The 27,090-nt window shown below is 37.8% G+C and overlaps 1 protein-coding gene across 1 annotated transcript in view; it reads right to left on the bottom strand.

Annotated features, from left to right (window-relative positions):
• The window catches only part of LOC150090074 (uncharacterized), an 82,860-nt gene that overhangs the window by 55,365 nt on the left and 405 nt on the right, over positions 1 to 27,090 (bottom strand). The window lies entirely within an intron of this gene.

Below are 27,090 nucleotides of genomic sequence, written 5' to 3' on the forward strand. Positions count from 1 at the left end.
TTAGGTCATAAAATTTGTCCATTTCCCGAATACGATTATAAACTTTAGCGCTAAATCTCCTGTGCTGAACATTAAGAAGAGCTGACGGTCTCTCCCTGGCTGTGCAGTCCAATCACGAGACGAGAAGGTCGTAAATCGGAGTTGCTCGGGCAATTTCATAACCCAGAAAAAAGGCAACCCCGTTCGGAAGGTATAAAAGAGAGTAAGAAAGGAGTTTTGACTCTTTTGTTCATTTAAAAGAGAGGCCGTTAAATGCGTCTCTATGTACATACTTTGTCAACGGATAGGGGTTCGGCAAAGTTATTAAAATCTCTTCCCCAAAGTTTTTTCTACCTGGAAAAGACTTATTACCTCCGAAGAGACAGGGAGAACCTAACTTTGTAGCGAAACCCTCAGTGGGCCTCATTCCTCAGTCCCGTATTAACATTGACTTCAATGTCTGCACTCGTGTTAGCACCTGAGTTTGCTGGAAGTGTTACCCTTACGATAAGCCTTACCTAGGGTTACCAGACATCCGGTAAAAGGAGAGCAAGACCTCCCTTTTTCCTGTCAGGTCCTTTGTCCTGAAGGAATTTTAAATAATCTGAAAATTTCCCCATTTTTATTCCCTCCAAATCGTGATGTTATTGTAATTTCATCGCACTATTGAATTTTTTAAAGTAATAACCAATATGTGAAACGCGTTTTAAAAAGTTGAAGCAGGTTCCATCGTTGCCATTGGGTGTCTTGCACGAATTCTCCATAACTGTATTCAGCTTGGCTATGGAGTATCGAAATCCTCATTTTGAAGAATTTCAGTTATATTTTCCATCTACATTTGGTTGCACTGAAATCAAGAAAGATATATTGCAAATACATAGATATGAAGTGCCAACAATTTCTGTTTAACTCTAAAACAAGAGAAGAATCGTTTCCGGCTTTAAAGGAATAATTTTTATTTTAATTTCTTGATTGACTGACTGTGATTGGAACCATTTTTTGAAGTCTCCTTCTGTGAATGCATTTAGGCAGTCCCTTGCGTTTGATTGTATTTCTTCAATTGACCCAAATTATTTTCCTTTCATATCCTGTTTTCGTTTTGAGAAAAGCTAAAAGTCGCATAGTGCTAAATCGGTTGAATAAAGCCATTTCGCCACTCTTCGGATCGTTTACAGAAGATTACGTCTCTCAACCTTTTTTAAGCGTCTTGGTAATAGACTGCATTAACAGTGTCACCGCGCTGGACGAATTTCGATAACTCCAACCCTTCGATGTCAAAAATTGCAACCAAGATAATCTTTAAATGTGATTTTAACTGCCGTCCTTTTTTTGACCTCAGTGACGATGTTCTCTTCCATTTGGATCTTCGAACATTCTTCTTACTGGCAAAATATTTAAACTGGACTTGGACCCTCTGCTACGGACATAATACACATTAACCTTGTTGGAACTTACAGTATATCGTAATAAAGTTCAATAGGAAAGAGACATTCAAGAAGTTGCTGATGCTTCAAAAAAACATGTCCAGGGCACCATACCCAATAATCATCCTGCAGAAGTCGAACGAAGATCATTCTTAGATAAGTGTAAAGAACGATTTCATACAAATAGCTAACGCCAGAGGGAGAAAATACTGACATACATGAGGTCTGTCAATATCTACAACTATTTCTCAATAATATTTCACATTTGTTTATTATATTCCGCGCGCCATATTTTATTCAAATCGTTTAATTTAAATGCCAAACAAACGCCACTATTAATGGCGAAACAATTCGAATAAACCAGTGAGGTCAGCAGACGAGGGTCTCAAATGCAGATTGAGGAGTCTCTTTGGGTTCTTAAGAAGACATCTCCTACTTTTCTTGAAGATCACAGAACCTACTTTAGGCGTGTCTTGTTTTTCGTACATTATTAGGGCCGCCATCTTCCGCAACACCAAAATACGTTAAGTAGCAACTCGCAGCCATTCCCAACATATAACCTTCCCTCCCATTAACATCTGTGCCATAATTGTGCAAGAGCGTAATGTATCGAAGCCTGCCTGAAGGAGGCGCTTCTGGCCAACATCTAACAATGTAAGCAACTGCAGAAACGGCAAACAGAGGCTTGGCAGACTTCTCCTAGGTACGTCCTGACCCGTTACTTCTGCGTCTCTCTCTTTCTCCTTACACGTGGTCTTAAGACCTTTGACCGTAGCCATAGTAACGGAAGATTGTTTTTGTCGCACGCTCTCGATCCTAGCTTCTCTGCCGACGATGTTTTCACATGTTTCTGCGCTACAATGACTAACTGAAAGGATAGCCCTTGCTTGCTCCACGTGTTCCTTCCCCCAGTCTTCATTCTCTTATTGTGTGACTCACGGATGACCTAGTTTTGTCGATGGGCTGCACATAAACAAGTTAGTTTTTTTTCCTCTTCAGCGTGTGGGATAAAAGGGTGGCAGTTTGTCCATCGCTTGTCCACCCTTTTCCTCTTTTAAGACTCTGAATCGATGGGAAGTCACTGGGCTCGGCTGGGTGAACGAGTGACCTACTCTAGCCAACCAGCCTCTCCATCGACACTCCCTATCTGTATCCGACCACCGCTCGATACGTATATCTGTCCATTAGCAGTGTTGTTTGTCCTAAACGTCCCCATTGTACACATTTGGGCTGCTTGAATAGATCGGAAACACCCATCAGAAGGAACCCCTCGCTGTGGTTGATGGCACCAAATGTCTCCCTTCAGCGACAGATGGCACCACATTAACAGTTATCCTCCTATGCTGAAAATCATCTGGATATTTATCCCACAGACCTACCTAACTACATTTGATCATTTCTTCTATCTCCTATGACCTAAAAGTAATTTTAAAAAATATAACAAAATAAAATTTTTAAAAATAAATAAAATACTCATATAATTTGTCCAATCTGTCCTCAAATTTCTTCAAACTACCCGCTTCCACAACACCAGATGAGAGCTTGTCCCATATCATTTCTAATCTTTCTGAAAGCAAATTTTCACACATCTATCCTGCAACAATGCCCTCGTGGATAGCACAGTGTGTGGAGAAGAACTGAGTTCGAGTCCCGTCAGTGACAAAGGAATTATATGGGCTTTTTTCACGAAGTAGCTGAGTTCGTCGGACTGAGAAGGTAGTCTGGTTTTTCTTCCCGGAAACTCAGATTTTTTGTACAGCAAACAACAAACCGGTCATAGAACGCAAACGCAATTTATAGACATATTATATAAGGCGCAATATGGCCTAAGTTTCTAATGCACCTAAACCCTACAACAACTAATCTTCAACCCTCCTTTTCAACTTAACTTTATGCAATCTCGTGTATTGTCCGAGAAAGGATAAGGATGCTATCAACATTTAGCTTAATCCAATTAAAACCTTAAATGGATTAAGCTAAACGCAGATTCCCAATCTCTAGACAGGTGCCCACTTTCCAGAAGACGCAATTTGCAGGACTGGAGACATTCCTGGTAAGAGCACCCTTTTGCTCCTCCTCAGTAATCTCGTTGCTCTTCTGTGCACCTTTTCCAACAGGTCAACATCCTTCCTGAAATGAGGCTTGAGACCTGCAGCTCAAGACGTAACCATTGCCTTGTGCATCGGCATAATCACCCATGTCCCTGCTGGCAAAATTTCTGTATATCATTGAAAAACCGAATGAGTTCTCCTGGCACCTTGTCTGCACTGCTAAGAGAACTTCATATCTAACTGCATAATCATCCCCGAATCTTTTTCATACTCCACCATCTTGAATGTGGTACTGCACATTTTGCATGTTACTCTTGAATTACTGCTATTCATATGCAACACTTCCATTTACCAATGTCAAAACTCAATTTCCATTTCTAAGTCCGCCTAATGTTTCTTGATCTTCTTGTAATAGCATACCCTGATTCCTATCATGAACCACCTGCCTGCCTTGGTAGCAAACTTAGACATGTGCCTTCATACTGAAATGGGTCCCTTTTGATACTTTAAAAGTGGACCCAGCACTGAACCCAGAAGAAAGCCACCAAGAACTAATGTGCTCATTTTTTAAACACTTTCTGCCTTTAAAATATAATTGCACATTTAGTATAGTTCTATAACACATATACAAAGTATTCATTTTACTTTACCCAGAGGTATGCCATATTCTCTGATAGACTCGTTGTGAATGTTGTGATCAAAGATTCTGCGATCAAAATGGATTGTAGAATGCTGTGGAGATTTTTTATGAAACCCCCAAAAATGAAGAGGTATTAGAACCTATAGTACTTAGTACCGTGTACATTGAAAGTCGAAAAGACAGAAGAAGATACTTGTTGACATTAAACTTGAATTTCTGTAGATTGTAATTTTTCGAGAAATTCGTATGAAGGAAGATTGTTCCAGAAAACAGAAGTTGAAGGGATAAATGAAGAAGAAAAGTTGGTTCTGTGAGTTGAAAGTTAGACAGTAAAAGTCTGCTACCTGGTTGCGGTACTTATTGGAACTGGTTTGGAAGAGAGAGAGAGCGGGAATTATAGCAGCCAATCCAGAGGGAACAGTGCCCATGGAAGTATCTATAGAAAAAGCATGCAGCAGAAACAGAACGTCTATGAGACAGATAGCGGAGAGACTTTGTAAGAGATGGGTCATCAATTAACCGTATTGCTCTCTTTTGAAAGAAGTCTAATAAAAGTCTGGGAGAGGTTATGGAGGTAGCGCCCCAGATGTAGGAACAATATTCCATGGTAAGCAGGATTCGAGATTTGTACAGAGTGAGTAGCTGTTTAGAAGAAAAATAACACAGAGAGAAAGAAAAAGAAAATCCAATTTTTTAGACGCTGAAGAAGAAATATTTGTGACGTGCTTATGCCAAGAGAGAATAGAAATAAGGGTAATCCCTAATAGAGATATATGATCATGTCTAGAAATCACAGTGTCACCAAAGATGTGCAATGGAGCAGTAGACTCCTTTTTGCGAGATATAAGTTATCTTTGCCCCATTGGAGAATTATCCAGAGATTAACATTTAAAGAATTTATGGCGTATGTTTGAGAAGCAGGAGCTGAAGCTGAAGCCTTTTGTGCATGGCAAGGTTTCTCACACTGAAAAGTGGAATAGAAATAAAGAATGGATAAGATTTCCAGTGAATGGAAGATGGTCATTAATATACAAGAGGAAAAGAATGGGAGAAAAAATTGAGCCTTGAGGAACACTAGCATTAGTTGAGAAGTTAGAAGACAGAGAGCCATCTACCATCACTGGTGGTGAGCGGTCAGAGAGAAAACTGAATACTCAATTCCAAAAAAGAAACAGTTGGCGAACTATAAGATGGAAGCTTATTTAGAAGACTTTTATGCCAAACACGATCAAAAGCCTTTGAAATATCAAGAGCAAATTTGGGTAATGTAAACCAAAATATCACCAGTATTCCGGACACTGACGGAATTCATGTTGGCGATCATTTATCAGATGGAAGGTTTCGAGATATTTTTAGAGTTGGCGGTTGATAGATTTCTACATTAATGTGGAAAGAATAGAGAAGAGAGTAAAAAGGCGACACAGGACAGAAGCAAGCAACTCATTAAATTCTGGTTAAAACCATAAACTTCATTCCCTATTGAGACTTTTCGAATAATTCCTAATTTATCTTCGCAGATGAAAATCTCGGGGCCAGTTTTTTCAAGAACTGTATTGATAATGTATAATAGAGTTAAACCTGTCTGTTCCAGAGATCTGTAAATCCATATAGCAACATCAGTCCATTCCAAATGGTTCCCCAAAATCAGTGAAAATAATAAGCGAAGAAAGAAATCTATTATCTTCCAAGTATTTACAAAATATCCTCTCTTTTTTTTTAAGAGCAATATTTGTTTGTAATTTTGTATTTTTACAAAATACATAATAAGATACGAGTATAACAGAACGAATCGAACGATATAAATATAATAGAATGAACTGAATGAGTTACCATAATAGAATTCAACACATCAAATCAAATTCGCCATACCATGGAACATTGTTCCCACATCTGGGGAAGTGGGAACAATGTTCTCATCCCTAAAAGAGTTTCTCCACTCTCTGTCTCATAGACGTTCTGTTTTTGCTGCATGCCTTTTCTACAAATACTTCCATGGGCACTGTTCTTCTGAATTGGCTTTTATAATTCCGTCTTTTTATCCTCCAAACCAGTCCGAACACGTACTGCAGTCAGCATCCATTTACTGTCCAACTTCAAACTCACAGATCCAACTTTTCCTCTTCCTCATTTATCCCTTCAACTTCCATTTTCTGGAACAATCTTGCTTCATACGTATTTCCTGAAAATTACATTCTACAAAAGTTCAAGTCTAGTGTCAACAGATATCCCCTTTCATCTTCTCAACTTTCAACCCATGCACGGTACTAAGTACTATAGTTTCTAATATCTCTCGTGCTTGGGATTATCATAAAAGAATAAATCGATTATAACTTGTACATTTATGCCCATCACTAGTTTTAACATGTTAGTTGTTCATTTAGATTCACTCCATGGCAACACATACCACACGCAGAAAATTTAAAGAGGAGAATATCGCAGTGAACAGAATCAAATGAATGGGATGTATCGAGGAACAGGGAATAAATCTCTTTACTGTTATTAAGATTGGTTCTTGTACGGTGGGTAAATGCAGCGAAATTGGACAGACAGTGGATTTTTTAAAAGTTTGTCTGAGAGAAAAATTAGACATATACTAAGTTTATTTGGATAAATAAATAAAATAAGGTAATTTTCAAAAGTTAATTGACATAAGATAGAAGAATAGCTGACACTAAATAAGTTAAAAAGAGTATAAATTTGCATTCTTAGGAATTATACATTTATTAGGACCTCATCAGTATGACAGCACCTTGAAAGAGACTCAAGAATCAGCTTTGTTTATATTGTTCATTAAACATGACTCTAATAAGTTTCACAAGCGCTTAACCATTATAAACATAGAGTTTGGAGTGTCCATTTAATCCACCCTATATCCCATGGAGGCTTGGTTGGTCCAAAAGATAATGCATTGTTCCTATGCTTGGGGTCAGTGGCAAACCTTTATATGGGAAGAACTGCTCTGCGATGGCGTTCAGGTTGAGGGCAGTCCTGGAGGTTGAATCCCCGGAGTCCGTATCCCATGTTGATGGTGACAAGATCTGTCCGATGAGCATCTCTGCTCTAACAAGAAGTCTGTGTCTTTCTGAGTTGAGGCACCTATAAAAATTGCCAGGGCTGTAGTCCATTGTTATGGTGGAACTTTAATATTTGTTCGTCCATTTCAATACCCAGAATTCGTTTGTCAAACTTAGCTTTATTGGGAGCGGCCGACGTCCATATTTCAGCACCATATAATAATTGTGGGTAAGATATCGTCTTGATATACCTCTCCATTATTATTTGATCATTATACAGTATATTACGGGTCTTGCATTGCTTCCACCTGTATTCTGCAACACAGGAATAAAGCTTTCTTATCTGTGCATAGACACGCAGTTTTGGATAATATATCGTCTCTAAGTATGAATGAACCTGGTGTATGAACTAGTATGAATCAGAGGAAACTGGGTGTTCTCAAGAATTAACAAAACCACAAATGGAGCAGGCTTCAGTGAATTTGTTTCAGTGATGATTTGGATAGGTTGATTTTCAGCCTGCCTGAGATAAGCAGACAGATGAGACAATATTCCATTAACCTCAGTGGTCTAGACGAGGATCGCATTCTGGGTGATGGAAGTTAGAATTTTAAGGGTCATTGGCTTAGCTCAGAAGACCTAGGCTGCTCTTCACAAATGGTGCTGTTATGACGCTAAACAGCAATCCCGACTCTACCTTGAGAAATACCCGAAGTTGCTTCTGGCTCCCATGTTCCACCTGGGGTTTGGGTGTCGGATTATCCGCTTTTCTGAAGGAGAAATGTTTTAAAGCTCAGAATGTTCTGTTGATATTACAGTTTGATTCCAGATGCAGCTTCTGTATCTAGAATGTTATTACTAGTTCCTCTTTTTTTTCTGAAGCTGGCAAAGTACTTTAAATGGTAGTGAGAAAGTTTATAATGGTCTAGCTTTGGGATTGGTAAATAAAGAAAATATCTAAAGTGTTCTACATCTGCCGCGTTTCAAACCTTTGGATGAAGTCTTATTTAGAGAATACAAAGTGGTACACTTTGAATTCTATAAATAAGATACTCTCCTGTCGATGGTTACCGTATTGGTATTATCAATAAAAGGTTGGAGGTAGAATGAAAGGTCGAAAATTGACATTTTTAAAATTATAGCGACAGTGTTGTGACGGGACCAACTCTATCTCCTTTTCTTTGTCAATCGGAATTACTGAACTTGCTTAAAAGTGGACAGAAAACTGCCACTAAGAAGACAATAGTTGAAAGAATGGTTAGAACAGGAACCAGAAAGAATAGATATCCTTATAAAGAAAGAAGGTAGGAAGAGCGTCTCGAGTGGAGATGAAATTTGAGAGACCTTAACAAATACGTGGACATATTCATTGTGTTAATCGTATATCATTAAAGCTCCCTCAGTTTCTCTATCTAATATAACTGAACTCCTCTGAAGTCCCTGATTGTAATTCAGCGAAGTGTATACGTGAAATATATTTTATTCTTTAAACCGTGTGCTTCTTTTTGTGACAAGCATGTAATCACTCAAGTTGTTGGCAGCCATTGTGCTTCCAATGCCTATTTTTTTATAAACTTCACTCACTTCTTAACGACCTCGCCTGAGTAAATGATTCATCTTGATTTCCATCTTGACCTCTTCCTTATTCGGTTACTTGCCCTACTCTATTCTTCCCTATTTCATTTTCTATTATTTTGGCGTAGATTAATAATCAGGCTATTAATATTCGCTTTTGGTTCCACTTTACCTAGGTTAGACGTTCAAAGGATACCGGTTCCTGGAGAATTTGTTCTCCAAGACAGCAATAGAAGAAAAACTGAATGTTTTCCTTCTTTAATGAAGATAAAAAATGATGCTATACATCAGCACAATTTTTTGTCTCCATCTGATATATGGCCTCATTCGCTCTGCCTCTGTGATACATTTCCGTTTATGCAATGCATTAACTATCTTAAATATATGTTAATAAAACGGTTTTGCATCCGGTTAACTGCTAATATTTTTAATTTGTACATAAAATTACCTAATATGATACATTTTAGCTCTCTCATTTACTGCTATAATCATAACACTGACAAAAAACGGTGCATTACCTTTTGTTGAGTAGTGTATACAAGCTTAATACAATTCTCAATGTTTTTCATCCAGGTTATGTGGACTATTTGTGTAAGCCTTATTCTTGAATGCATTTTACATGTTCTTTTCGGGGAAAACCCATTTACACACAGCATTAATAAAAGACGCATTGTTCATCAAATACCACTGCTGTTACAATGAAACAGCCTACTGCCACCTGTTTAAAACTATCACATTCCATACTCAATGCTTGTGGCCTGTTGCCACAGTAACTTCCGTATTAGTGTTCTTAAACCTAAACTGAAAAACAGACAAGGATTCGTAAACATATTCTTATCTGTTTGATGTAAAGAACACAATTAATACATTAAGAACAGCTAATTACAATGAAAATAGAATTAGCTTATTTCTTTGTATCTGAAAATTATTTTGAAGAATTCACAGCAAAGAAAAACCGACTGTATGTTTCCATAAATGGAATTTCACAGCTTTCAAAAATTTTGAATAACGCTGATGTGACCACAGTCACGGTCCCCGTATGACCTGTAATCCCGTAACAGTACGAGCATCCTGTTTACAAGTCTGCACAGGAACTAAGGGTATTAAAAAAACAGCTGGACACAAACATAATTTTATCTGTTTTTCATTTACCAGTTGATTCGAAAACATTAATTTCTTTGACAATGTTTCTTAAGTTGTAGTTAGTCCTTATATCCATTTGTCCTTTGCTGATTTCCTTTAAAACAGCGACATCCAGTTTCTTAAATAGTCGCGTTGACAAGAACACCTGTTCCATTCACAAAGTAAATGAAGAGTGTCAAAAATATGAAGAGAATGACTCCTTCACGGACCAGTCCAGAGATACTGACAAAGAAAGAAATTCCCCTCCTTTGTTTCCACAGCGAAGTTTTCAGACTTAAGCTTTTCAAATGATTTATTTTTAATTTTATGTTAATCTTCCTCGCACTTCCTCGGGTACAGAAATTTGTCATCATAATAGATCGTGTTGTGATCAATTCATTACGCATCTGAGACAAAAAAGAAAAAAAATCCAATATCAGATTCGATTTCGAGTTAACAGGGCCAGATTGTTTCCGAGTTCGAGTTAACAGGGTCAGATTGTTTTCGATTTCGAGTTAACAGTATAATCAGAACATGAGGAGTTTGTAGAAACATTTACGGCAATTTTCTGGGTCAAAGATGGAGTAACGAAGAAGGGTACAGGAAAACAATGGTAAAGAATGAGAGAAAGTAAAAAGAGGTATTCTGTTGAGTACATTCAGGAATACTAATGATGGCGAAAACAATAGGTCGTGACCAGACTGACGAATTGCTCGAAATCCCAAAAGTGTTCACAGCAAATCCGTGCATCGTGTGTTGCTGCTGGAAATAGGCCATCCCAGTGACCCCAACAACAGAGTCCGATGTGAAAAGGTCGATGAACTGTCCTTCCTTGCCGTAATCTGTTTTTGTGGACTTTCACCAATAGGTTGTACGAGGACAGCAAATTAACCTACATTAGGTCTGGGAGGAGGAGAGAAAAATTCCCTTTCTTTCACCTATTGTTCTGCTGGGTGAGATTAATCGATGGATTCTTCCATACCCCGTATTAAGGCACGGTGGAACCTTCCCCTGTTCACTTGCTATCCCGTTCGCGTAATTAATCGTGTCCTATGAAACCCGCACGACTCACTAATTTGCTGTGAACTACTCTCAGTAATCGATCAAACATTGTTCTTCCAATACCTTTATATTTATAAACGTATTAGCATTTCGCGTGCTACTTTTGTTCTCTTTACAGTGACCAACACTGTTCTAAGTCTCTTCTTTTTGATTCAGATCGTTTCCAATTTTGAGTTAAGAGGATCTGATCATTTCCGATTTCGAGTTAACAGGAACAGATTTTTTCCGATTTCGAGTTAACAGGAATAGGTTGTACGAGGTTGTGGAAATATTTACTGCAATTTTTGGATCAAAAAATGGAATAACAACGCTAGTTGTACTAAATTCAGGTCAGAAGGGAGGGCGAATATTTTTAACAGTACTGTAAACTAAATACTCTTTATTATTATGGAAGTTCTGTTACTTTTCCACTTATCTGGAACCAAATATCCCAAGCTGATACGATCTCCCGGTTTCTTAAGTATTGCGCACTTTTCCCTAACAAAGTGAAGGTAATTAGCACCCTCTAAGGGACAGTAGCTTTTAGCCAGTTTCCTCTCCGTATTTTTTTTTTCTTTATGTAACCTACTTTGTTCATCTTTTCCTCAACCTCACCTCGTTAAAATAGGTCATCGCTAATACAGGATTTGTTCCGATCGGTCGTAAATTACTTTACACAATAGACAGCCCCGCATACTGCGATCTCCATAAATAAGGCTGCAGTAGGGCCTACTTAGTGCCTATTATTTTCCATACTGGAATTGTATCTGTTGTGTTAGAAACCTTTCCCTTTGGCCGCATTCTCTTAAAATGATTGAAAATCTGATTGTTGGTGGAACCTAATGAGGTTATTTAAACTTCAGCGCATTGTATGTGTGGTAGAGTACTTCGTGCTGTTTTATTTTCTCCATCAGATTTCCTCGAGTTCGAGGAAGAATTCGTGGAAATTTGATGGAGAATCATCCTCAGTGTTTGCACATATCTTTTTTTTTTCTCTAGTTAATTAAAAGCACATTATGATGTAATCATTTTACTTCAACAGTACGCAAACTTCAATATAAAATCCATTACAAAGATTGTATACTTTGCTTATTATTAACTACGATATTGCACTGCTGGACAGAATTAACAGAACAAAATGTTTTTCATGAATATTTTATTGCGAACAGTGTTGATAAAGGCGAATATTTGATGAAAATTCCGAGTATCCAATAAAAATCGATCTATCATCTTACAGAACCGCACATTATGCAAATTATTCATGCCTAAAAAAACAAGGGGTGCAACCACATCACTTCATTCCCGTTTTTTCGCTTGCTCAGTGGAATTGTAACGTTTCCAGTACTCTGGATGGCAAGTCATCTTCTGTTAGATGATTCTTTGAGATGTTGGGCCGTTGGACGACTTGAAGCTGGGCAGTCGGAGGCGGAGGTGGCACGTTGGCTTAATGTGTCACTCAATGTCATCTCGGCACTGTGGAAGCATTTTAACGACACAGGTACTATTACAAGAAGAGCTGGCCAAGGTCACCCAAAGCCTACATCAACCAGAACAGACCCTATCTGGCTCTAACAGCAATACGGAACTCGACGATGTCCTGTCATCAACTGCCTATTGAGGTTGTTGCGGCCACAGGTGAAACATTTCCAACCGAACTGTGTTAAGAAGGCTCAATTCAAGTGGACTCTACGCAAGGAAGCCACTGGTTTGTATCCCATTAGCCCGGCCGCATCCCTCTCATGTTTTTGCTATTGTGCAGAGTTACCGAGAACAGCTCCTCAAATCCTATGTACGACTTTTTAGGTATTCGGTGAGCCCAGATTTTCTTTTCATACACGACAACGCTATTGCACATAAAGCTCAAGTGGTGGGGGAATATCTTGAAACTGTAGATATCCACCGATTGCGGTGACCATCACGATCATCAGACTTAAATTCGATCGAACATGAGTGACACGCCCTTGGGCGTCGCATTGCCAACCCCTTGACAGCCAACCCCTTGATCACATGGAGCTATGGTCTGCGTCGATGGAAGAATGGGATTTGTTGCCACAGAATCTTAGAGACACTCTTATATCGAGCATTGTTCACCACTGTAAGCCTGTTTAGCCATTAGAGAGAATCATATTGATGTCATGTGACCGTATTTTCGAGCATCTTGTATCGATTTCTCTGGTGTGACCTTTTTGGTAATTCTTATACAACCCTATAAATGACCCTTATACCTGTCCGAAGTTTCTCGCTGTCTCCTCATTTCATCGTTATTCTTTGGTACAACACCATACCAAATTTTGTCCCGCTTCATCACAAGCCAGTTGCACCACGTTTACTATGTGTTCTGTTAAATTTTGGCCAGCAGTGTATTAGTGTGTTTCATTTAAACTGGGCTTTCTCTCATCTAGTTAAAAAACTTTCATAGTTTTTTTAATTAGATGAGATACTATTAGTGCTTCCATAGTGAGTGGTATAAATGATGTTTCCAACCATCTCTTTGGAGAAACAAAATTCTAAATACAGTAGTTTGTTTGTAGAAGAGTTTGCATATTTCAATTTGAATGTTATGATCGATAAAATATTTAATATTTTATCGATCTTTAATATTTAATACAATAAAATATTGTATTGAGAAAATACACTGACCTACCGTTAATAACACCTCTCCTTTGACAGTTGGCTACAGCATAGCGAAGGATCACGTGTCAGACACAACTATAATGTGATCGCTGACCTTCAAGGTGGCACTGTCTTCTTGAAGGTCAACGATCGATGGAGTTAACAGACTTCCAGCGCGGAATAATAATAGGGTACCCCATAAACGATCTGTGCATGATATTTCGACGACACTGAAGATCTTTAGATCCACGATTAGTGATGTGACTCCAAATAGAAGCGGACTGATGCAGAAACGTCACAAAACAATCTGGCAAACTTTTAAAGGTGATGGAACATGATAGGAGAGACTCCTGCAAAGAATCGCCCACTCAGAACTCAGGTCGTCGTTGTCACAGCAGTAAAAAGCCCTTAGTGAGACGATTGAGACATACGTCAGCACCAGTACAGTGCGCAGGACGCTGTATGATATGGGTTAACCACGTGCAGCTGCTCACGTGTAAAAACCACAGTTCTCCGACCGTAGACAAAGGAAAACTGGGATTTAGACTGATGAATGATCACAAGTCTGACTGGTGAGCCTGGATGTGGCTGAGCCCAGAGAAAGCCCCTACCGAATGTATCGTCTCGACAATGAAGTTTAGGGAGGGCAGCACGATGGTCTAGGGCTGCTTTTCATGGTTTGGACTGGTATCATTGGTTGATTTGGATAAAAACATGAATGCTGAGATCAGTCTGGATGTCCTGGACATAATGTGCCTGTGGCGGCACGTTAGAGAACGCCCATGCCTGTATCAGCAGGACAGCGTTTCATGTCCATTGGTAGCGTTGTGACGGACTGGTTTGAGGACATGAGCGTCGAAAAGTTGAACTGACTAGCCCACAGCCGTGACCTCAGTCTTATAGAGAACCTCTGGGATGAATTGAGTTGTCGAGGAGACATTGCCTAAAATACAGAGCTGAAATAGTCGCTGCATTGAAGGCCAAATAGCGGAAAATATCGGTGGACATTTACAAAAAAAAAATAGTGGAGAGTGTTCCATGGAGACTAGAGGCTGTCATAAATGTAAAAACCATTAAAAAAATAAAAATATATTAATAAATAATTAAGGACGGGAAGCAGGCATTTTCATACATAAAAAATAAAAGGAAGTCTTTTTGAAAATGAAATTGAGTTTGTTTACCCTTGTAATTTCAAAGAGACAGATAATACGTTTGATGGCTACTAGTGTACATGAAATTATATAAAAAACTGCTAATAAAAGAGTAGTCTAGATTCTGTGAAGGGGGGGGGGCAAGAAGCAACTAATCTAAGTATTTGAAAGCAACAGACTTTCTATGTCCTCGTTTGCGCATGCTCTCCAGAAGTGGTCGCTATATACAGGTGTGCATCAGACAAACAAAGATCCAAAACAAAAAAATAAATGAAGCATTTATTTAGTTTAGGGGAAGCGAATTTAATTGTCTATGCACGAATAGGATCTTGGCTTTGTTTCTGTAGAAGCATTCGTAATGTTTATTACTGGAGATTCCTACTCTAACACGGACACTCTAAAAGGGAAAGTGGGTGAGCAAAAAAAAAAAAAGAACACAATGAACCGGGGAGGAGGAGGAGAAGGATGGAGGACTAGCTTAAATATCGCTTTCCTGTTTGGAACCTAGATTAATTGTTACAAGATATACAAGTACATCAATATCTCGTACCTCTTTAACTGAAATATTGTCAAACCTTCGTTCATGAATCAAATGGATCTTTATTGGTATTTATTTTATATTTTCAAGTTATTCATTATAAAAAGGATTATTCGAATAATTTAACTTAAAAAACTGCTCTGATTTCTGATTTTTCAGAAATAATTTTTATAGAATTTTTATTTTTTGGTTACACACCATTATGTTTGACTAATTCCAATTCTATATAAGTTATATACAAAATAATTTATGTATTTTGTCACTGCGTGACAAGTTGTACAAATGCGTTGTGGAGGGAAAACAAACAAACAAATAAATAAAATAAATAAATAAATAAACACATGTGTGATTAAATAGGCAGGAACAACAAATATTCAATTTTTGTGACCTTTAAGTTTCTCTTCTGCATGGAAAGAACGAAGGACGTTTGACTGAAACTGTCTCAACAATAATGTAGGTTACGTATTTCTTCTTTCTCTCGCTCTCTTTTTTCTCTCTTTGTAAAGCGGCATGATCACGGAAGCTAATAAATATAGGTCATCTACGGATTAATTGAAGCAGTTATAAAAAAAAAAATGGCACATGCCTTTTCCTCCCCCCCCCCACCTTTGTGTTGCCGAATCCGTATCGCAATAAACGAATTCTGCTTTCATTTCAATTGACGTTGCTATGGCAACATGACAGCATCCCTTCGGGCATTAATTCACGCGCGGAGGTGTTGTGGAAGGTAGAGGAGGTGGTGATTGGGGAAGGGTGGAAGGATTGGTGTAATTTACAAACAGCTATTTTGGGGGATATCAAGCATTGCAGTTGTAACTGGCAATATTGCACGAATCATTGGCTTGCCTTTCCTCGTTGTTTAAGGGGACGTTCGGGGAATTTTAATCACTCCAGTTGGACTCTTGTAATGATCTTCACGTTTATGGATACTTTCACTTTAAAGTGAACATAAATAACACCATTATTTGTAACTGTTATTGAAGCGATATCAACTCGATTATGGCAAATAAACTTGTCAATTTGGGGTTTAAATAGCTCAAATTGACAAGGTGACCTCTGCAAAAATGAACTCCACGAAGAGAAAAACTTCAAACTTTTTTATACGAGGTTTGGAAAAAAAAAAGAAAGCGAGATACTGAGACAGATGGACTGAAAAGTCATAAAGAGAAACTGATCAAAGAGAGAAAACGACAGAGAGAGAGAGAGCGGAAAAGAAAAAAGAAAGGGGAAAAGGAAAAAATCAGGAGAGAGAGAGAGAAAAGAAAGGTGAGAAATAAACGTAGAAAACAGGAGAGAAAGAAAAGAAAAAAAAGGAACAAAGGAAGAAAACAAGACAGAGAGAAAAAGGAAAAAAAAGGAACAAAGGAAGAAAACAAGACAGAGAGAAAAAGGAAAAAAAAGGAATAAGACAGGAGATGGGAAAAACGAAAGAAAAGAAAAAAGGGGGGAAAAGAAGAATCAGGAGAGAGAGAGAGAGAGAAAAAGAAAGAAAGAGGAAAAGCAAGAAAAGAAGAGAGAAATTGTAATATATATAAAGACAGAAACAAAAAAGAAAGCGAGAAACTGAGACAGACGGTCAGAAAAGTCATAAAGAGAAACTGATCAAAGAGAGAAACGAGAGAAAGGGAAAAAGAAGGAAATTGAGAGAGGAGAAAGGAAGGAAAGAAAAGAAAAAAGAAAGGGGAAAAGTAAGAAATCAGGAGAGAGAAAGAAAAGAAAGGTGAGAAAGAAATGTAGAAAACAGGAGAGAAAGAAAAGAAAGAAAGGGAACAAAGGAAGAAAACAGGACAGAGAGAAAAAGGAAAGAAAAGGAATAAGACAGGAGAGGGAGAAAACGAAATAAAAGAAAAGGTGAAAAAGAAGAAATCAGGAGAGAGAGAGAGAGTGAGGAAAAAAGAAAGAAAGAGGAAAAGCAAGAAAAGAGGAGAGAAATAGTAATATATATAAAGACAGAAAAAAAAGAGACAGGGGTAAACAGATAAAGGGAAAGATGAAATAGAGAGAGAGAGAGAGAAAGAGAGAGAGAGAGCGAGAGAGAGAGAGAAAGCAAGGTACAGAAAGACAGGGGGGAGAGAGATTTATGTATTTTGTCACAAGTGAAAATAAGAGAGAAAGGATTTTAAAAATAGAAAGAGAAAGACACAGAGGAAAGAAAGAGAGGAATGCAAAAGGAAAAGGGAAAAAAGGAGGAAAACAGGCAAAAGAGAGAGAGAGAGAGAAAGAGAAGATATGTAAAGACAGAGAAAAAATAGAGAGAGGGATAGAAATAAAGGAAATGATCAAAGAGAGAGAGAGAGAGAGAGAGAGAGAGAGAGAGAGAGAGAGAGAGAGAGAGAGAGAGAGGGACAAAAAGAGAGAAAGCAAAGTATAGAAAAGAGAGGGGTGAGAGAGAAAAAGGAGAGCAAAAGGAATTTTAAAATATAATGAGAAAGACACGGGAGAGAGAGAGAGAGAGAGAGAGAGAGAGAGAAATTGGGAAAAGAGAGAGGAAAACAGTATGAGAGATAGAATAAGAGACAAAGAAAAGGAGAAAGAGGGATGTGAGAAGGAGATGAGTGACGTATGTGAAATGACGTTGGTGAGATGCAAGTGAGGCTGGAGAGGTGATGGGAAGAGTCGACAATTCTTCGGTGGAATTTCTGTCAGTTCGTCCTTTCCACCCAACAGCGCGCAGGGCGTCCCTGACGACAAGCTAGGGCGATTTCTGTATTATGAGTTCACCTGCAGCAGTGTGGGTGGAGGTACGTGGCACGAGAGTGTCACCAGTCTGGAGCAGGGTCATTGCCACGTGTGTCGAGCGAGCTTTCTGTAACATTCGGTTCCACCTTTTTGATCTTAGCAGCTCACGCCTTCAACATAACACGCGACCGGAAGCCCAACGATAATTGAACTAGGTTTCGGTTGCCTAGTCCTTAGCGTTCTTCTTGAACCTAGAGGAACGAACGAGGGAGGGTGGGCACATCCTAACCTCCACAAAGACAGGGCAACTAGTGCGAGTCAAACACCAGCTTTTATCCAGACAGCGTCAAAACTATGATTGCCAGCCCCAGAAGGTCTTGACTGTTGTGTCTTATACAACAGTCAAGAAACAGACGTACAAAAGGCAAGAAACAGGACCCCTAGAAACGCTAAAGTTCACGAGAGAACTTGAGTTGCAAAGGGTGCGCGACAATAGGTTTCTTTTGTTCTTTTCTTAACAACCGCGTGCTTGTGCTTGATGTTTTTCCGGGATGAAAATTCGACTATACTTGAAAATGTAAATTTCATCACGCTGACGTAATTAGTGACGTCACCAGATATTTGTATCGTTCAGAAGATTCAGGTGGCAGCACCAGTCAATAGTGAGATAATATGGTCATGGCCGCTTTTTTTTTTAATACATCTCCTTTTCAAAACAGGGAACATTAAATTATCTCCTGGAGAATATCAAGCAAGCGTTACTATGGAAACTATGATATATATATTAATTTAACTTAACATTTCCGAAATTATTTCTAAATGTAACTGGGTTTATGGGTAAAACCGGTAATATTTTTCAATATTTGTATATCGTCAGTGATATATGAAGAGTTTTACTTCCTCTCTCCTATTAATTAACAGGTTCTGGGGAAATGTGGGTCACTCCTTCAGATATCTACAAACACCCAGCAGCGAGGAAAATAAAATACTGCAAAAGACCCACCGAAGTCGTCAGAAATATCATAAATCTCTCGATATAAATTTCAGCTCTTATTATACATAAACAATAAATATTTCCGGAAGTAATAAAATTTTGTGCCGAAATGGGGGCTGCCGCTGCCAAATTGAATAGCATGACATGTAAATAGCACACTTCCGCAAAAGCAATGGGTACATGAGGTTAAGGAGGGGAAGGGAAGGTGAACGGGGGGTATAAAAGCGTGGTCGCCAGGGACAGAAAGAAGGAAGTGTATGTTATTAGATCTAACTTTTCCTTTCATAGAGCCTACATCCACATCGTGACCCGCTTTCGCCCTCGATATGGCCTCCTTTTTCTTTAATAGAAGCGTTATTTTTGGAGAACGCTGTTTCTCGGGCACACCTGCCTTCGTACGGATGCCCGTTGGAGACATTCGATTTCGCACCCCCCTTTTTTATCATGACTGCCTGCCGATCCTCACGTGCATAGAGAACACCTCGATGACGTCACGTCCAGTTGCACTCGGGATGAAAGTTATGAAGTTTGTGGCGTCCTCGATGCGCCCATGTGAGATGGATTGTGTTTCTCACTCCGCTTGATTGCCTTTTTTTTTTTTTTTTTTTTTACCTAGCCTGTTCTCTTTTCTTGGATATAACGTTTCCTTCTACATGTAGGTCAACGAAAGTTGAAAAAGGAAAGTTACGTCACTTCCGGTGAAAGCTATTCGAAACGTGTAATGTGAGTTTTATTTCCACTTGGTGGGTTTATTTAATTTTCACGGTGGGGGAGGATGCAGGGTGTGTTACGGTGGGAGATATGCCGGTAATAAATATTCGTAAACCACTAATTTTTAACAGTATGTCGAAAATATTGTAGAATATACAAATTTCCCTTCAATATAATAAATAATTTCGGATAAATGAGATTCGCATTATCGGGAACTGGCTCTTACTATATTAAAATGAAATTATTATAAATAAATATGAATTTAATGTGTTTAAATATGAATTTTATGTAATTAATTTACTGTAATTTTATGTAATTAATTTACTGTAATTTTAAGTATTTAATGTAATTTGCTGATCAGAAACATATTCACGATAAATAATCATCACAGGAATGGAAACCATATGAAATTACGAATGAAAAATAAAATGAGAAGAGATTTTTTATATGGTGTCGTATTTTATGACATTCAAATAGTAACCAAACAGATTTAAAAAATGTAATTAAGAAAAATAGGACAACGTAAACCATACTCGAACAACACCAATTCAAATGTGCAAAAGGAACAAATACAGTCCTATATTATGTCCAAGCATTCCCAGCATTCAAAGCGCCTCAGTTCCGACCTGTGACTGAAACTGTGATTGTTACTGCCAATTCACTATGACTAAAAGTGCTATTCGGAGCTGGCGTGTTGCTTACCACTGTTTGCCAATCTCACTGTCAAATTCAACCGTTATAATCAGCGTAAATAAAGCCGAATAGCAGTCCTTTTCGGCCATAGGATAAATTACAATGAATAAATACGCACTGTGCATTAATTTAGTTCAGAAATTAATGCACAATCTGTAATACGATACATAATTAATACATTACTTTAGAAAGCAAGAGAGCCAAGAATTAAAATAAAAATATTTATCTTGAAAAATGAAAAAAAATAAAATAATAAAAAATAATAATAATAAAATACAAGCATGAAATTTTTAATTAGGCTATTTTTAAACTTTCTGAATTACTGGAAATAAAGTAAACCTCTTATCTCACACGCTAACGACCTCCAGATTAATCATTAGAGTACACGCCAGATCAAAATAGCAGGTTTTTGTCACAGTGAGTCGGCTAAAGCAATCACAATCGGAACTGATGCGCAAAAAATGCTGGGATTTATTATCTATTTATTTTTGTCAATGATGCAGAAAAGTACGCTTCTGTGCATCACTTGGCCTTAATAACACCAACGCTAAACCAGAACATCAAAATTTCCCCCACTCTTCACCCCTCAAAAAAATTGTGAATTTTTTTCCAGTTCGATCTTACCGGTACCAACTTAAAAAAAAAAAAAAACAAGAAAAGTGTTTGATAAATTTACATTTATAATTATTAATTTCTTTTGAAAATAATAGGAAAAACAATCAACAAAATAAACTTAAATATTAGTATTCAAATGGCTACATAAAATTTATACTAAAAATCTCTTTAATTATGAATAGTTTTTGAAAGATTAATATTTAGAATCCTGTTCTAATGATGGGAATCAAGAACTTAAGATTCACGCTTTCGTAGCTTTCAAATAAGCCTTCGATTTTAATAGGAATCTTAATTAAAGTAATTGTGTATAATTGATCAAACAACACGGTTATTTCTTGATAGATTACTATGAAAAGGCGCAGGTAATCATTAAGAAAAACAAAAGTAGTGAACTTTAATTAATACACATATTGTGCAAATTGAAGAATAGCCAAATATTGTAGAGGGCAGTACTGTAGCACGGAAACATAAATAAAGCTGTAGAAGATAACGGCGTCGTTTACAATTCAATTAAATATTGTACCAAAAATCGCCTAACTATTTCTCATTCATTTGAATGGGGTGAGTATTGGTTAATAATCATAAATATCCACGTTCTTATGAGTCTCCATAAAGCAGCGTAAATAATAAATTCCTGTCTGTCTGCAACCATGTATCATTAACTCAAAGTTGCCGGGTATTTATGGAATATGTTAATTTATATGTCATTGCATAACCTTGTTCCAGTTCACAGTCTTTTTAATGATCCTGGAATTTTATATTAATAAAGGCTAATAGAAAATAATAATAATAATCATAAAAAAATAATAATAATAAGAGCAGTTCAACCGAATGATGAGGCATCCAGAGACAATCCCATAGTTTCTTATTCAAGGAATAACATAGTCATATATGAAGGCTAAAGACCAAGATACAAGAAACCCGGCGAAATACATACTAATCACCTATCTCCCAACGATGTGCAAGGCTCCTGACCAGCTGCATAACCAAGAAGATATCAGACCACTTAGAGAGCCAGAACATCATGGCCGAACAGCAGAAAGGATGCAAGCGGATGAGCAAAGGGTGCAAGTAGCAATTAACCATAGATGCCGCAGTTATAGAGCAAGTTTACAAGAAGCACCACAACCATCAATTACTGCAAGGCCTTTAACTCCGCGCCTCATAGCTGTCTAATACAGACGCTGAACACCTACAATATCAATCCAACAGTGACAAACTTCCTACAAGCAACCATGGAAAAATGGAGTTCTACCATCAAGGTCGAGAACATCACAACCAGACCGATCCCCACTAGGAGAGGAATCCTTCAGGGAGATGCCCTGGGTCCACTGTGGTTCTGTCTAGCACTCAACCCGCTATCCACCATGCTCAACAACAACAGCAGGTATGGATATAACCTCAAATAAGGAAGGAAAAACCTGTACACCATCTCCCACCTGATGTACATGGATGACATCAAGCTCTAAGCGGCAATCGAGAAACAACTCCAGCAACTACTCCAGATCACTAAAAAATTTAGCATTCAGCAATGATATCAGGATGGAATTTAGTCTAGACAAATGCAAGACACACAAATTGCATCAGATTCGTGTAATGAAGGGCTGACTGACCGAAACATGCCATCAGAGACTCGGAAGACTGCCCAAAGGAAAGCTGAACAGAGGTAACACAGATAAAGCCATAAACACCTATGCAGTCCCAGTGCTAGCATACTCCTTCGTGATCATAGAATGGACTAACAGCGAGCTGGAGGATATCATGAGAAAGACAAGGACAATTACGATTCAGAGCCACCAGCACCACCCGAAACCGGCAATGGAGAGACTAACAGTAACTCAGAAAGAGGGAAGAAGGGCCCAGTTAAACATCATCGAGCAACAGAAGACAGCGATGTCTAACCCGAAGGATTACTCCCAGAAAAACAAAGCAACACTCTACCAGGCCATAAGGAAGGTAGACAAGCGGCATATCCCACTCAACTTTAACGAGGAATCCCCTCCCTCCCGGACGGAACAAACGAAGCTAGAAAGATGGGCAAAGAAGATTTATCATTGCAGCCACTACAGTGACCTATAATGTCCTTTAATGCATGGCTCACGAACTGGACACTCTTTCCCCGAGACTGAAGGATTCATGCTCGCCGTCCAAGACCAGGTAATCAACACCAGGAAGTATTGAAAATACATCGCAAATGAGCCTATAGTGTCAGATGACACATATCGATGATGCCGCCTGGCTTTAGAAAAGATCTAATGCATCACTGCAGGACGCAAGGTAGTATGGAGTACCTAGATGGAGTACATTCGTAGACACAACCGGACCGTGTTGTCAGGATAATATATCAGAACCCTCAACCCGCAAGCTGTTCTGGGATCGCGCCATAATAACGGACAAGGCACTCCCGCACAATAAACCAGACATAACCGTTGTCGACAAGGAGGAAAAGGCTACCTATCTGGTTGATATAGCAGTGCCTAACACTGGCAACCTCCAGAAAACCCACGAGGAAAATATCAGGAAGTACACGAATCTAAGACAGGAGATGAAAGAGATGTGGCATATGCAATAAGTAACGACCATCCTGATCATTGTGTCAACCACAGGTATGGTGCCAAAGACCCTACATAACAGCCTAGCAGCAATAGGTCTCCCAGAGAACACCTACCAGGAACTCCAGAAAGTTGCAATCCTGAACACCTGTAGGATAGTCAGAGAGTTTCCCCACCAACAGTAACACCAGACATTACAACCACCCTGTGAACTTGGTAGCAATACCCGTCACGGAATGGAAAAAAAGTTTCATTTTTAGTTTCCGACTTAGATTTCCGGTACAGTCATCTAGAGGGAAGTTGAGTTTTTATAGTTTTATAAACGCCCGATATAAACGACGCGGAGTGAATTGCTAGCTCCACTTTTTTTTTTTTTTTTGGATTGTAACGCATAACATGCGTTTGGTAACTATGTATAGTACATTATCCCAGGGTCACCTAGGAGCGCATCCATCGGGCCATATATCTCATACAAAAATTTATAAGTGTAACTCACTCAATCATGTTTTCATCATTGGAGTAGAGTGAAGAACCGTTTTTAATGAGTAGTTCTTATTAAATACCAGTGTGAAAACAGCGGCATAGGGCAAATCGCAACACTTTGCATTTAGAACTCGTGCTAACGTCAAGGATAATTAAAACATATTGATAAATTTCAAATTTCGTCTACAAATTAAGAAATTATTCGTTTATTTTTTTCATCAAGGTATTTAAAGCTAGGAGGTGCCAGTGTATTGTATCTATAAATTGCGTGTCTTCTATGATCGGTTTATCTGTCCTGCTAGATAAAAAAATCTGTGTTTCTGAGGAGGTAACCCTGGTGACCTGCCACAGACCTAATAACTCGGCCACAATGCTTACAAGACCCATCTTTACATAATTCGAATCAAGTTTTGTTTCTTACATGGTGTAGAAGCTCAGGGATCATAACCGCTATATCACGAACGAGGATGGTGCAGTGGGTATGAGTGGCAACCCGATTCAGATGAGCTGAATCTTAAAAAAGAATAGAGAAATTTGAAATGTTCTTGTGATGTCCTTAATAAAATTGCAAATAACAAATCGCTAAGAACGCTTTTTCATTAATAAAAATAGAAACTCAGAGAGAGAGAGAAAAGAATAAGAAGAAGAAGAAGAAGAAGAACAGAAAGTTAAAGTGAGTAACATCAAAGCTATGCGGGTATATGGGAAATACCAGAATGGGTGTAGAAAGATGCTGGAAGTGTGTGTATGGACTGTTTCCTTCACCTGAGTGTAGTTCCGCTTCACGAGGCTGACTGTGATTTCTTTGAATGAGGGGATTAATTTGACTCTGACCTATTTACAATATTTTTTCCCATTTCGCCAAGATCGCTGTTGCTATTTATAGGCGCAGAGCAAACAGCAGTCCAAGGTGACAACACATTTTATTATTTCGGGTTGGTTATCACCTGGAGACAAGTAGGGTGGAACTGGCTCTTTCTACATCAGCGACAGCCTAATTGAAGTTCTTTAACGACGCCGACATTATTTGCACTTTCAAAATAGCCCCTGAGAAAAACACGACTGCGTTTATTTCATTTTAGTAAAAATAGACTCATTAAATAAGAAGAAATCCGACTGTTAGCACTTATTCCGAATGATATTAAGGCGCACAAAAGAAATAAACAGGTCACTGCTGAATTTTTTGTGAGCCTTGACTTCAATTCTATTTTCTTCGAGTAAAAAGAAAATATCTTTTTATTGGAATCTTAATTTTTATTTGACCTGCACTGAATGATACATTGGCGACAAATTTCCGTGGTTGGATTCAAGTGGGCAAGTCTCAACGTTTGTTGTGACTTGCCCTACGTCGAAAAAGAAAATTAGAGCAGATATTTGATTTTTAAATCTGATTTAAAAATATTTAAATACCTTAAAAAACAATTTCAATGAAACTAAGATCTTTTCTAATAAAGAATTCTTTGATTTGTGTTAAACGTCAAAAATTTCTGTTCGTGATTCTCCATCTACATGTTTGATTAAATGAATTCAAACATAATTTATAGTCGTGTGGTTCCATCTAGGAATCATAAGCACTCACCCTATTTTTAATCCAGCGTATAGCTCCAAAAAAGAATTAATAGTCCGCCATTATACTTCCTACCCCTTCTTCTTTGTTATCTTCCTTTTGTGAAAAGATAATTGCGTATAATTTACTATTCCACTTATCACCACAATAGTTTTAGGTCACAAGGTAATTATATCAGCCAAGGGAGTTTCGTACAATAAGCTATTCGCTTGTCGACTGATTTTCTTCGGGTCATAGCAACTAGAAGTTTGCAGATGACACACTGCTGGACCAGAATAACAATGTATGCTGTTCTCCTACCTCCCCCCGTGGATAATAACTGATAGGGGGAAAGAGAAATATGGGTCATTCCTTTAGTTAGCGAACCGGAAGAAAGTGAGTAGAGAGAAAGTGTTCCAACAGAGATAAAATGGGAACACAGAATGTATGCAGAGGATTATGGCTGCTAGCAGCATAACTTTCTCCGAAGAATGGCCTCCTTTTATTATTTTTTTAAAGTATGAATTGTAATTTTGTGTCTTGGATTGACACTTCTGTCTGATCAAATTCAATGTAAAAATTTGAAGATTTTATAAATCTTTAAAGTGGGTCGAGATGTCTGAAGGCATTTTTAGAAATATCATTTGTCACTTATTTGTTTAAATCCAAAAAAGTAATTTAAGCCTTTTAAAATTGAAAATCCCAAAATTAAATTTAAAATCTAAAAGAAATAAATTTCGCGATTTTCAAATAAAAAAAATTTAAATTAAAAAAATTCAGAATTTTCAAATCCAAAATTAATTTCGAAATTTTCAAATCCAAAACTTAATATAGAATTTTTCTAATCCAAAAATTAATGTAAAATTTTTCCAATCCAAAAATTAATTTCGAAATTCTCGAATCTAAAAATTAATTTAAGATCCAAAAAATCCGAAAATCGTTTTTTTTTTTTTAAATCCAAAAATCATTTTCGAAATCAAAATTTACTTCAAATGGAAAAATGTTTTTTAAAATCCAAAAATCGTTTGAAATTAAAAAAAAAAAACCACTTAATTTAAAATTTGTAGTTCAAAATTTTAGCTGACTTATCCAGAATTTGTTTAGTTTAAATACTTTAGTTTATAAAAAAACAAATTCCATAATGTTCTTATGCAAATTAGCAGCTTATAGAATTTTTTAAACATTCCCGATCTATATAAACATAACACAGTAAACTTTTAAAATCCGGCACTTGTGGAGATTTTAAATTAGTGCTGGCTTTTAATGGTTGAGCAATTTTAACATTAACACAAAATAACGTAGTAATAACTTAACATTAACACATCACACGCGATATTCCATCAACATCATATGCCGTTAACGTAACGTGATCAAACTGTAACAGAATTCTGCTATTTCATCTCAACCAAACAACTCACAGGATTCTAAGGATGATGGAGCAGCTTCTACTCTAGTTTATCCTGTCCTGTGTCGTTGCTATGAGGAGAACTGTCATTACTATGGTAACAATAATAAAAAAATAAATTTTATTTATACTCGGGACGACCACAGTGGGGCAGGGCAGTTTACAACATATATATAATACAAGAACAGCGCTGTATTTAGCAGTTACGTGTGCTAGAACCACGGTCCGATCAACTCATATGCGAGTATTGCTGAATTCTCGCCG

This window comes from Mastigoproctus giganteus, chromosome 2 (genome assembly GCF_048544385.1).
Source record: "Mastigoproctus giganteus isolate SK-2022 chromosome 2, ASM4854438v1, whole genome shotgun sequence".
NCBI lineage: Eukaryota > Metazoa > Arthropoda > Arachnida > Uropygi > Thelyphonidae > Mastigoproctus > Mastigoproctus giganteus.